The sequence below is a fragment of the Tinamus guttatus genome, unplaced genomic scaffold (genome assembly GCF_059628265.1).
Source record: "Tinamus guttatus ecotype Peru unplaced genomic scaffold, ASM5962826v1 Tinamus_guttatus_pri_ptg000287l, whole genome shotgun sequence".
In the NCBI taxonomy this organism is placed as follows: domain Eukaryota; kingdom Metazoa; phylum Chordata; class Aves; order Tinamiformes; family Tinamidae; genus Tinamus; species Tinamus guttatus.
In genome coordinates this window covers 1545366-1555511 of record NW_028288821.1, presented here as the reverse complement: position 1 = coordinate 1555511, position 10146 = coordinate 1545366, and the positions used below count along the sequence as shown (strand labels likewise).

Here is a 10146-nt window from a genome sequence, read left to right as displayed (position 1 = left end):
GGCCCTCTCCTCTCTGTCTACGTTGAGATAATAATACACGAGTGCCTTCCTTGCTGATATTTATTGGTAATATTGCCAGAGGAAGGGGCAGAAGGATGCAGCTGGAGTTTAGAAGGGCATCCTGAAGCCACAGGGGGGTGACAGCCGGCAGGACTGCGGCTGGCCCTGACACTGGCCCAGTGAGGCAGCAGCTGCAGGTTGTCCCCAGCCTCCCCACGTGCTCTGCACTTGCTATGGACAACCCCACCATGAGCAGTCCCCTCAGCAGGGCAACACAGCCATAGAGAGGGAGCCGCGGTGCTCTTTAAAAGAAGGGGGTGCTGGGGCTGGGTGCTCTGTTGCTGCCTCCCGCGGTGGCTGCAGGACCAGCCTGTGGCGCCAGGGCCACCACAGCTGCCAGCTCCTCCATCATGCACCACCACCGCTCGTCCCACTGCCGAGGCGCCCGCGTTACCGCATGGCCAACGCAGGGAGGAGGCTGCTCCGCTGCTGCGCGAAGCCATCTGTGCATCCCTGGTTTGTTGCTCCTTGTTTATATGCAGGGAAGCTCCGGCTCAGCATCCCGCTTGAGCACAAGTGTGGGAAGCGGGCAGGCAGCGCTGTGCACCCTCCCCGGCTGGCTCCCCACAACCTCCCCAATGGCTATCTGCATTTCAGGAGCTTTCCAGGCCTCTGGCAGTTGCTGAGAGAGGAGAAGGGCAAAATCGCTATTAAATCAGAGCGAGATGAGCTTTTGCAAGCCTCTAGAGCCCCTTTCTGCTTCTCCAGAGGGAGTTGTGATAGATGAAAGCTGCTAAACTGTGAGATGAACAGCAGTTGGAGAGAAACTTTCTACAGAAAAATATGTTTGCTTCCCATTGTGTTTTAACAGGAATTACACTTAACTCTCCTTGCTGCCTTTGAAGAGCTGCTCCTTGTGCTTAGCGTGCGCTTGTCTCTCCGAAGGTAAAAGTGTTTAAAGGGAAGGAGGAACACTGATCAAGGAAGATAATGTTGGGTCAGACAAAAATCTGATTTAGAATCCTTTTCTTCCTAAATCTGTTCAAATAATTTAGCAGTCTCAGAACATTTAATCCGTTAGATCTCTGAGTTCCTTGCAGGCGCTAATCAATTATCCTTGATAAGTGATGGATACATAAAAAGCATCAATTTACCTGCTACTGAAGTGCTGCTGTTTTAAAAGCAGAATGAGCTGTCGCGTAGCAATGCACAGCCTTGCTGCACAGTTATCTCTAATGGAAAAGGAAAATACTATACACAATTTGAAATGAGTGAGTTTAGAGGCCAAATCACATTCCATTTGTATCCATCTCCAGCCCGATATACTGTTTTTTTACAACCCTATTTACAAACACAACTTTTTTTTTTGAAATAAAATTTGATAATTTGAGGGTTCTGTTAATTCCCTTATGAGGCTGGAGTGCATCTGGCCAGATTTTCTAAATACTTTATTTAAAAAAAAAACCCTCAATTCTTGGAGTTATGAGTCAAGTGGTTCCTTTAAAAAAAAAAATGCAGTTGCTGTGGGAGGGCAAGGCTACAAATAGCCCTTGCTGGGTGCTGCCCAGGAACCCTGTGGTCGCAGGGCTCACAGGTGCTGCTCGCCTCCCCGTCACAGCTCCAGGCAGGGTAAGTTGCTGTGGGGAGAAGGGGCTCATGCAGCTTCCTGACGTTTGCCTCATGACGGTGCTTCCAGAGACCGCTTACTGCCTCCGCTCTGTCCACTTCAGAACTGATGGATTGGGACATATTTGCATCATCTAATTTTAAGTGTGTAATTTCTCTCCTAAATTGCATGTCTAGACTCCCGCTATAATCAATGGCGAGAGGCAGGTTCCTAATTACAGTGCTCTGAATCACACCCGAAAAGGCCCCTTGTCTGTGTGGGGAGCATGAGCACGTTAAGCAGGTGCTTAAAATTAGTATGACTATTCCCCGTTGTATGCTCAGTCTGGTGCTGCTTCTGCAAACAAATAAAGAACCTCCTCACCTTGCATAAATCAACCGCTTTAGCTGCGCTCTTACCACAGCAGCGCTCGTAGTACGAGGGTGGAAATTAACTGGAGAGTGCATTTATTTTTGGCCAGTCTCCTGGGAGCACCTGCCAAGCATTACCTCTCATTTCAAGCCTGACTGTTCCTGCTGAGAAAGTCTGATGAAGCTGCGAGTCTGGGTCAAGGTGAGTGCCGGGCTCTTCATCAGCTGTCTGGGCCGTTTTGCGGGGGAAGAGGGATGAAACGGCAGCAGCTTTGGTGTGAGGAATGGCCCACTCATGCTAGAGGGAGCAGGGACGGGCCTGACGTGCTATGGTTTATGCACTGATTAAGTGCACCTGCTGGTGCCCACCCTTCAGCGTGCAGTTTTAGAATAAAAATGTGGAATCGTAAATTAAGTGGAGAAAATTAATTCTGGCCTTGTCTACTCCGGGACATTAGCCAATTGCTTCAAACAGGTCCTCCCGGCACCTGTTGGAAAGCGGAGCAGCTGACACAGGCCAAGGTGTCTGTGTGGAGCCGTGCCAGCCGCGGGTGCCGGGCGTGCAGCGCCTTGGCCGGGCAGCGCCGGCGTCGGGGACAGGGTGTCAGAGGCTCCAGCCTCGCGGTCAGGACCTGATTTCCTCAAAATAACCATGATCCCACGTGGGAGGGCACCGGGGCATCGGGGTGAATTCCCGTCTCTTGCAAATGCGCTAGAAACCTGTGTTTGTTCTCGAGGTTCCTGAAAAGCAGAGAAACCTGGTGTTTTCATTTTTTAATTTTCCACTAGGGACAGAGATTGCTGGCTGAGAGGCAGAGGTCTGAGCCCAAAGAAAACATGTCTGAAGCAGCAGTGTAACTGCTTTGGCCAAGGTTTCGGCTTTTTCCCAGACTATTCACGGAGCCTGCAGGATCCGGAGGGGCTGCGAGTGTGAGGTGACTTTCACAGCATCAATGAGCAGCTGTAAAAGAACTTTCTGCCTCTCCCAGCAGTTAATAACTTCACTGCGTGCAGCTTAGTTTTTCAAAAAGACCTAATGTGTTTTTTGGCTGCTGGAGGATGGGAGAGGAATGTTCCCCGTAAGAGGGAGAATTATTTTCAAGGTGGGGGGGGAAGAAAAAACAAACCCTCAAACAAACAAACTTGCTTTCACCCAGATCCTTGCTCCTGTCAATGAGAGCACAGTGATACTTGCAGCAATAAAACAGTGCAAAGCGAGGCCTTATTTGGGCCAAGAAGCGTGGAAATTGGAGGCTTCGGCAGTGTGAGGCACCCAAGGTGCGCGCCCGCTTTGTTGGCAGGGTGGGCGCTGCCGCGGGCAGGGATGACTCAGGGTTGACGCCGCTTGGGAGGAAAGAGGTTTTGTTGCCAAAGCCTGGACGCTGGCCCTTAGCGAACAGAGATGACTGTATCTTGGCTCCTGAATCTGAAGGAGACTTTTAACCCTGTTAAATTGTACATGTCCCCTGGGAGGAGTTTTGAGGCCAAAACCACTAAAAACCCAGACTCTTTTTATCTAAATACAGTCCTAGGAAATTAATGTGGTCTCAGTCTAATATGAACCCTTGTACAATGTTATCCCTCCTCCCTAAATAAGGTTTTGCTTATTTACTAATCATTCTATATGTAACAGCAAAGTTCTATGGGATGTAATAGAAACTATATAAGAAAGAGGAAGACCAGCGCTTCCAAAATAGTTTGAGATTTTTCTTAAATCACTTTTTTAAAAAACTGCTATAAAATTTTGTGACAAGTTCAGTGATTTTAAATTAAATTTTGTGACAAGTTCAAAACCCTATAAAGAAGTGATCATGTGCCTGGTACTTTCTTGCTGACTCTCCTATAAAGGTGAGAGAGTTAATAAATATTGGAGATGCACAGATTCTTCTTGTGCAGCGCATAGGTGCTCCCCAGTTAGGACCATTCCAGCTCACTACGTTTAATACATATCCCGTTAGCTGGATATGGATTTGATGTTTTTATCTTAGTTCTACGGGAGTCATTTTCCTAATCAAACTCTGGGACCGTGTATTAAGTGCTATTGTATGGAACTTACAAAATAGGGAAATGTCTAAAATTGAGGCCATTTTTTTGTGGCGCTGGCTCTTGTCCTTCAATGTGGCATATGTAACGTGACCCCTACTGGTGGCACTAGTGATGACACCCGTCAGTGCTCCGGGGTTCACCCAAGGCACCTCGTTTGCCTCGAAACCCCGTTCTTCCTACCGCTGACAGGGTAGGGTTGGTCTCCAGGCGCAGCAAAGCTCCCAGGCTGGGGAAATGAGGAGCTGGTGGGTGTTTAAGTGCTCACTTAATGAACAGAAAAAGATCTGACACTATTTTGACATGTGCTTGAAGTGATTCTGTTTTACGCTCATAACGCTTTGAATTTTTTCCTGTCTTAATTTTAACTCTTTTCCTTTCCCTGCCATGCAATAATGGTAATGCTTTTATCCTCTTCTCCTCTATGCTTTTTGGCATCTTGTGGTGATTTTTTTTTTTAAGGGAGTTCAACAGACTTGTTGCATTGAGTCTGGGGCCACAGCAGAGCAGCGTGTGGGCACTAATAGCACATGTGAGAAGAGCAAACGCTGCCCAGCAGAACTGCCTGGTGCCTTGGACAAGATTTTGACTGCCAAAAGGAGCCGCAACGTATGGACTCTGAGCCAGTGAAGGCAGAGGAGCCCCTATGGCACCTGGCTTCAGCATCGAGCCCCCATGCACTCATCTGGGCTTTGCTCTGTGCACCTTGGAGGCCAGCAGACCCTTCAGCATCAGATGCAATGGGAGACATAGGGAGCCCTGATCTTTGCACTCAAGAGATTGCTGTCAAAAGCGCTGCATATTGCTAGGCAGTAATGGAAGAGCCGAATCTCGCGCCCAGACAGAGCTCCCATTGATGTCAAAGGTTGCATTTCCACTGAGAAATTAGTGCTGCAGATTTTGGAATATTATCAACATTAAAACAACAGTCTGGACTATGTTTTCCCTACTGTTGTCATGTGAAACACTTAGGGGTGACTATAAGTGTAAGTGTCTGTTACTCTTTCATTTTGTTCATTTGATGGCAGAATTGCTGTCTGCTCAGCTAATTAATTTCTCCTGCTGGGCTCTGGTCTTTCACACAGCACCAGGGGAAGAAGAAAAAAAAAAAAGACATGGTAGAGAGTGAGACAATGTGGTGTGAACCCACAAAATTTGTCAGAAGGACCCAGGGGAGGCGAGAGGTTCTCCAAGTTGACTTTATTGTTTCAAAAACGGTCTTTGTGCAGACCCTATGTGTGCGCAGCACTGCCGAATCACTGCTGCATGGCAGAGAAATAGGAAGGCATTTGGATGCCCGCTTGGAAATCAGTTATGAAATTCTAGGAGAATCCAGCGCCGGCAGGTTCCTTGGTGTCTTGGAAGGTGTTTCTTCCCCGTTCAAAGCTGTAGGGCCCTTTTGCCACTTGTGTGAAGTCAGCTGCTATCTCCTGCAGCTCTGCTGTGGGGATTTGGCTTCTTGTTTGGGCTCAGTTGATGTTTCTGTGGTCGCCAGGCCATGAGATGTCCCTTGAGGAGTAGCACTGCGGTAATTAGGTTTTCACTCCCTGCACTTGAGCCAGCTGCAGAAGTGTAAATATTGTTACTGCTGCTTGGCAGGTGAGGGGAAGAAATCTGATTTCCCAGAGAACTTGGCCTTGTGGCAGCTCCACGAGCAGATGTGGGAGTGGCAGCAGAAAACACCCTGCGTGCGCTCACTGCCCTGAGGGGGTGGTGGGCTCTGGCGTGCCCCTATTTGACAGCCTGCAGAGCGGCCCAGGCCTTCATTCGTGTGTCCTCAAGCTGTGGCCTTGCTGGTGGCACGAGGAGATGTGCTCTGTGCAGAGCTGGGACGTACAGCTCGTGCGTGTTGAGCCCTGGCCTTGCCGTTGCAGCTCTTCCCCTCCTAGGCTCTCCACGCAGCTGGGACAGTGCTCAACCCCTTGCTCCTGGTTGCAGAAGGATGACAAAGCGGGACCTCTCCTTGGGTATGGCTTTGTGTTGTGGCTCCTCGGGAAAGCTCCTGCCTTCCAGATGCGGCGTCTACCATGCCTACGACTCCCATTGGAGCCAGCGCTGTCCCTAGTGGGAATGTTTGCTACATCAAAGCCCTGGTTTGTACTGCGAACGGATGATTTCTCTGGTATATTTACACTTGTAAGGGAAGATTTTTTTTTTCCCCCCTTGTAAATATCACGGCACTTCTGTTGCTTCTGTGCTGGCCCATCTGTGCACCGTTTTCACTCGCACTGACTCATGTTCACAGAGTAGTAAGAACTGCTTCAAAAGTGTTTTAATTTCTGCATTAGAGTGGGCCTATTTTGCTTTTCAAATTAGTACTTAGGCAGTTCAGTGTTGAGCTTTCTTGTTTCTTAACTACTACTCTGGACTCTATTGGATGGGGATTTATTTTAATAGAGTAGCCTGTGGCCTTTCTTAAAAATGTCGGGACTTCCATGTCCTGCTTCTCGCATTCATTCTCTTCTGCAGTTACGTATGTGTTTCATGACTGATTACAAATATTTCATCAGTTACGAGTTTGCAAGGTCAAATATTCCAAAAGGAGCAAATGTTGGATTAAGGTTGCTCATCCTTTCAGACTCTCTGTGTTGTGCTAAGCTTGTTTTAGTATATGACCGTACGCTCATTTTCTCCACCTTGGTCTCGTTGAGGAACCAGAGTAGAGCGGCTTGCTTCTGAATGGCTCTTGAGTATTTTGTCTCATCGTTACTCCGTGCACAGGCAGGGTCAGCCTCATTGCTTGCAATTCAGACCTTGCTCTGGAGGCTTTTTCTGTGGCTACCTCCCCCGTGGCCCCTGGGCTGGTACATCTGTTGTCTCACTTTCCCCAGGGCAGAGAGGCAGGAGGAGAGCGAAGCCCTTGGTGTCTGTACGGAGGAACAGACCTTCCCGGCGTCCATAGCGGGGTGCTGGATGCTGCAACTTGGAGCTCAGCTGTCAGTGACTTTAGTACTTAGCAGCTGCTCACATGAGACCCTTGGGTACGAAGGGGGATGTTCAGAAGAAGGGGACCGTGCATTAGTGAAAGTCTTGGCTAAGTGGCCTATACATCACAGAGGAATGACAGGAAGGGACAGATAGAGTTAAGTGCAGGATTCATGTGCCTTAATGAAGAGACTTTCTTTTCTCTTTATATTCTCTCTGCAAGAGCGCTGCTATTACCATCTCACAGCCCCAGACTCCTCCATGCCTTGCCCTCCTTCTGTGAAAGTTCAGCCAACTTTCTCTCTTGCTTCATTTGAGATGTGTGTGGAGGGCTCAGCTTCAGTCATTTCCTAGTCATCTTCTGCGTGGGTAGCACGGGCGCCCAGCACCTGGAAGGAGCATTTACAGCAAGAGCCCTAGCAAGTCTCACAGCCATACGGGCATCCTGGGACATGGACAGGTGGTGAACGGGTGCCTGGCACCACAGGGCTTAGAGCTTGCTCAGCACCTGGGACAGTTGGACAACGTAGCTTTGCCTATTGGGTCTCTGTTGCATTTTTGTCATCAGCAGATGCCTATAACAAAAAGATCTCAGGAATAAAATACTTGCATTCTGCTTTTTTTTTTTTTTTTTTTTCTTTCCTCCAGGAATGTGGAAAGCTCTTTATCTGACAGTGGTGAGGACCAGCCAATATTTCAAGCTACTGTCTTAAAAAGTATGGAAATGTGAGAGTATTTTGGTAAAATGACAAGAAAGATCCTTGTAACAGAGGCAAGAGAGATTCTTTTTCCTTAAGCGTATTCTTGGAAAAGACTTGAGCCTTTTCAGCTGAGATGAACCTGTTTAGCCTGAGGCTAACCCCAGCTGGAGAAATTTTTAGCCCAAACAATTAATTATAGAAGAAGTTATGGGCAACCCAAATCAGGGTTATATACAATAGTCAACTGTAATTACGGTGATGTTTTTGGCTCTGCCTATAACACAGGCAGATGTGTCAACGCAAGTTTTTGAGTCACTATTGAAGGTAAGGGCTTCTCATGGGGCTGTTTATAAGTCCCAACTTGCTGACTTGATGGGAGCATGCATTTCATATCAGAACCGATCTGCTTTTGAAAGACTCATTAATTGGTGTCTTCAGAACTGTGCCTTGCTGTGTTCACTGTGTGCCCAGGGTCAGGTGGAGCTGGGCTGCTCCATCTCCCTTCTGTGAGGGAGAAAGTGTGTAATGAGGAGGGAGCTTCCAGTGACGGAGAGCAGCTCAGGCTGGGGCAGTGAAGATTGAGATTGCTTCCCAGCTGTAATATCACCACCTAAGCAAGCCTTTCCTGGGAAACCTGGAGGTAACTTTCTGAGGAAGTAGATTGTCTCTTTTAAAAGCGATTCCTTGCTTACCAGAGAGCACACCAAGACTGGAAGCATGTCCCGAGTGAGCCGTTCCCAGTGGAGCTCTTTGTGCCGTGCACACTCACGGGAGAGAACTTTAAAGCTTGCGTGGGGGGAATGTTTTTGCCTGTGCTGGCTGCTAAATTGGGCTGCATATGAATGCTCTCAGCAATAGAGGTAGTCTTCAATGGTGAAAAGAGTGCAGGTAAAAGAGGAAATTTTGTGGGAGGAGATCCTGCTCTGAATTTCTCATGGAAACCGTTATTATGTGATTCAGCATGGAGAGGTGTGCGGGTTTCCAGTGCGAGCTGTAAAAAAAGCTTAGAGAAGCAGCTTAGGAATGAGGCTGCTTGTTCAGACCTTATCTGCTTGTGTGGCAGCAGGGAAATCTCTGTGTTCCACCTTATCTCTTCTCCCCCGGGAGATCAGTGCTGAGAGTGTTTGACCTCTTGCTTAAACCGTCTCAAGTCGAACCCAGCGTCACAGTGGCTGAAGGCTCTGGTCATGCAGCGCCTCAGTGACTTAATGAAAGTGTCTTGCTGTCCGGCCTCATGGGTGGAAACATGTCTCGCTAAAATACCCTCTGAAGTTACACCTGGAGGGAAATCCTGGCAGAACAGAGTTATGTCAGCAACAGCCTCCCTTTTCTGAGGCATTCCATGCAGGTTTGGAGCCGGGGATGTTTGAGGTAATGGAAATTTGCAGCCCTGCTTTGTAGGAGCTCATGTTTTGGAGAGGAAGAGGATCCCTGTTTCTCTGCTCATTCCTTGGCTTGTGCAGTTCCCTTCTTGGGAACTTTCCTTTCTTTGAAGATATAAGTGAACTAACGTTCATTTACGTTTCAATGTTGAGCACGAGGAGATCCCAGATCTGGAGTGTGCATTCTCCAAAGGCAATGGAGCCCCAGTACCAGCACAGGAGGATGCGTAAAAGAGCTCTCAACTGGAGCAGGCCCATGGTCTGTTTTGCTTTCTCACGCTCGGAGCTGGTATATTTTAAAGGATATCAAGCAGCAAATGTGACAAAGGGGAAAAATTGTTACAGACTCTATTTGGCAGAAAACCAGCGAAGATAAAATACCATACGTTCTGTGCAATGAGCTCCTGCGTAAATGATTTATTCGCTAGAATGCAGCTGGGGTCAAACACCTTCAATCTGAAATAGGCCAAAGTTATGCAATTATTTTAATGTGAATTTTTTTTGGGGAAAAAAGTATATTCTAGTTAACAAAAAAAAAGTTTATCTATGTAACTTTTAAAAAACAAAAATCCCCCAAGAACAGTGTTACCATGTTATAGACATATATAAAACAGCTGAATAGCTAGAAAATGACAAGCTATGCCCTAGAGATGCAAACTCTGAGAAGATTGCTTGTTTTCCTCTGTATTGCCAGCAAGTCTGTTCTACAAATTGTGTGTGGTGGAGATCACACTCCTTCAAAATATCGAATTGCTAATTAAAGAAACTACTCAAGGAAACTTTCCAGTAGAACAATATATGCAGTGGGATAATAGTAGTCACTATTTCTTTAATGAGTTTCTTTCCTAACCAGAATTTCTTACACTACATTCAGTGCAGCCATTCAGTTAGATTATTATGAATCACATGTGTATTATTTCTGATTTGATATTAACATAAAATCTTCTGATGAACAAAAACAGGTCTAGTGTACAGAAATGGCAATATCATTCCTGCAGATAAAAGCTTGGAAATAAATATCCTTATATAGCAATACAATTTAATGTGCTAGTTTTTAGGCTTAATTTCCATAGGTGCTAAGAAACGACAGGTCCAACTGAAGCCAATGAGAGCAGAGT

The 10146-nt window shown here is 47.1% G+C and overlaps 1 long non-coding RNA gene across 1 annotated transcript; it reads left to right on the top strand.

Annotated features, from left to right (window-relative positions):
- Positions 1–2071: 2071 nt before the first annotated feature.
- On the top strand, positions 2072–3081 carry LOC148594167 (uncharacterized). Its single transcript, XR_015913552.1, has 2 exons — positions 2072–2179; positions 2767–3081. It is a non-coding gene; the product is annotated as an uncharacterized LOC148594167 (long non-coding RNA).
- The last annotated feature ends 7065 nt before the right edge of the window (positions 3082–10146 follow it).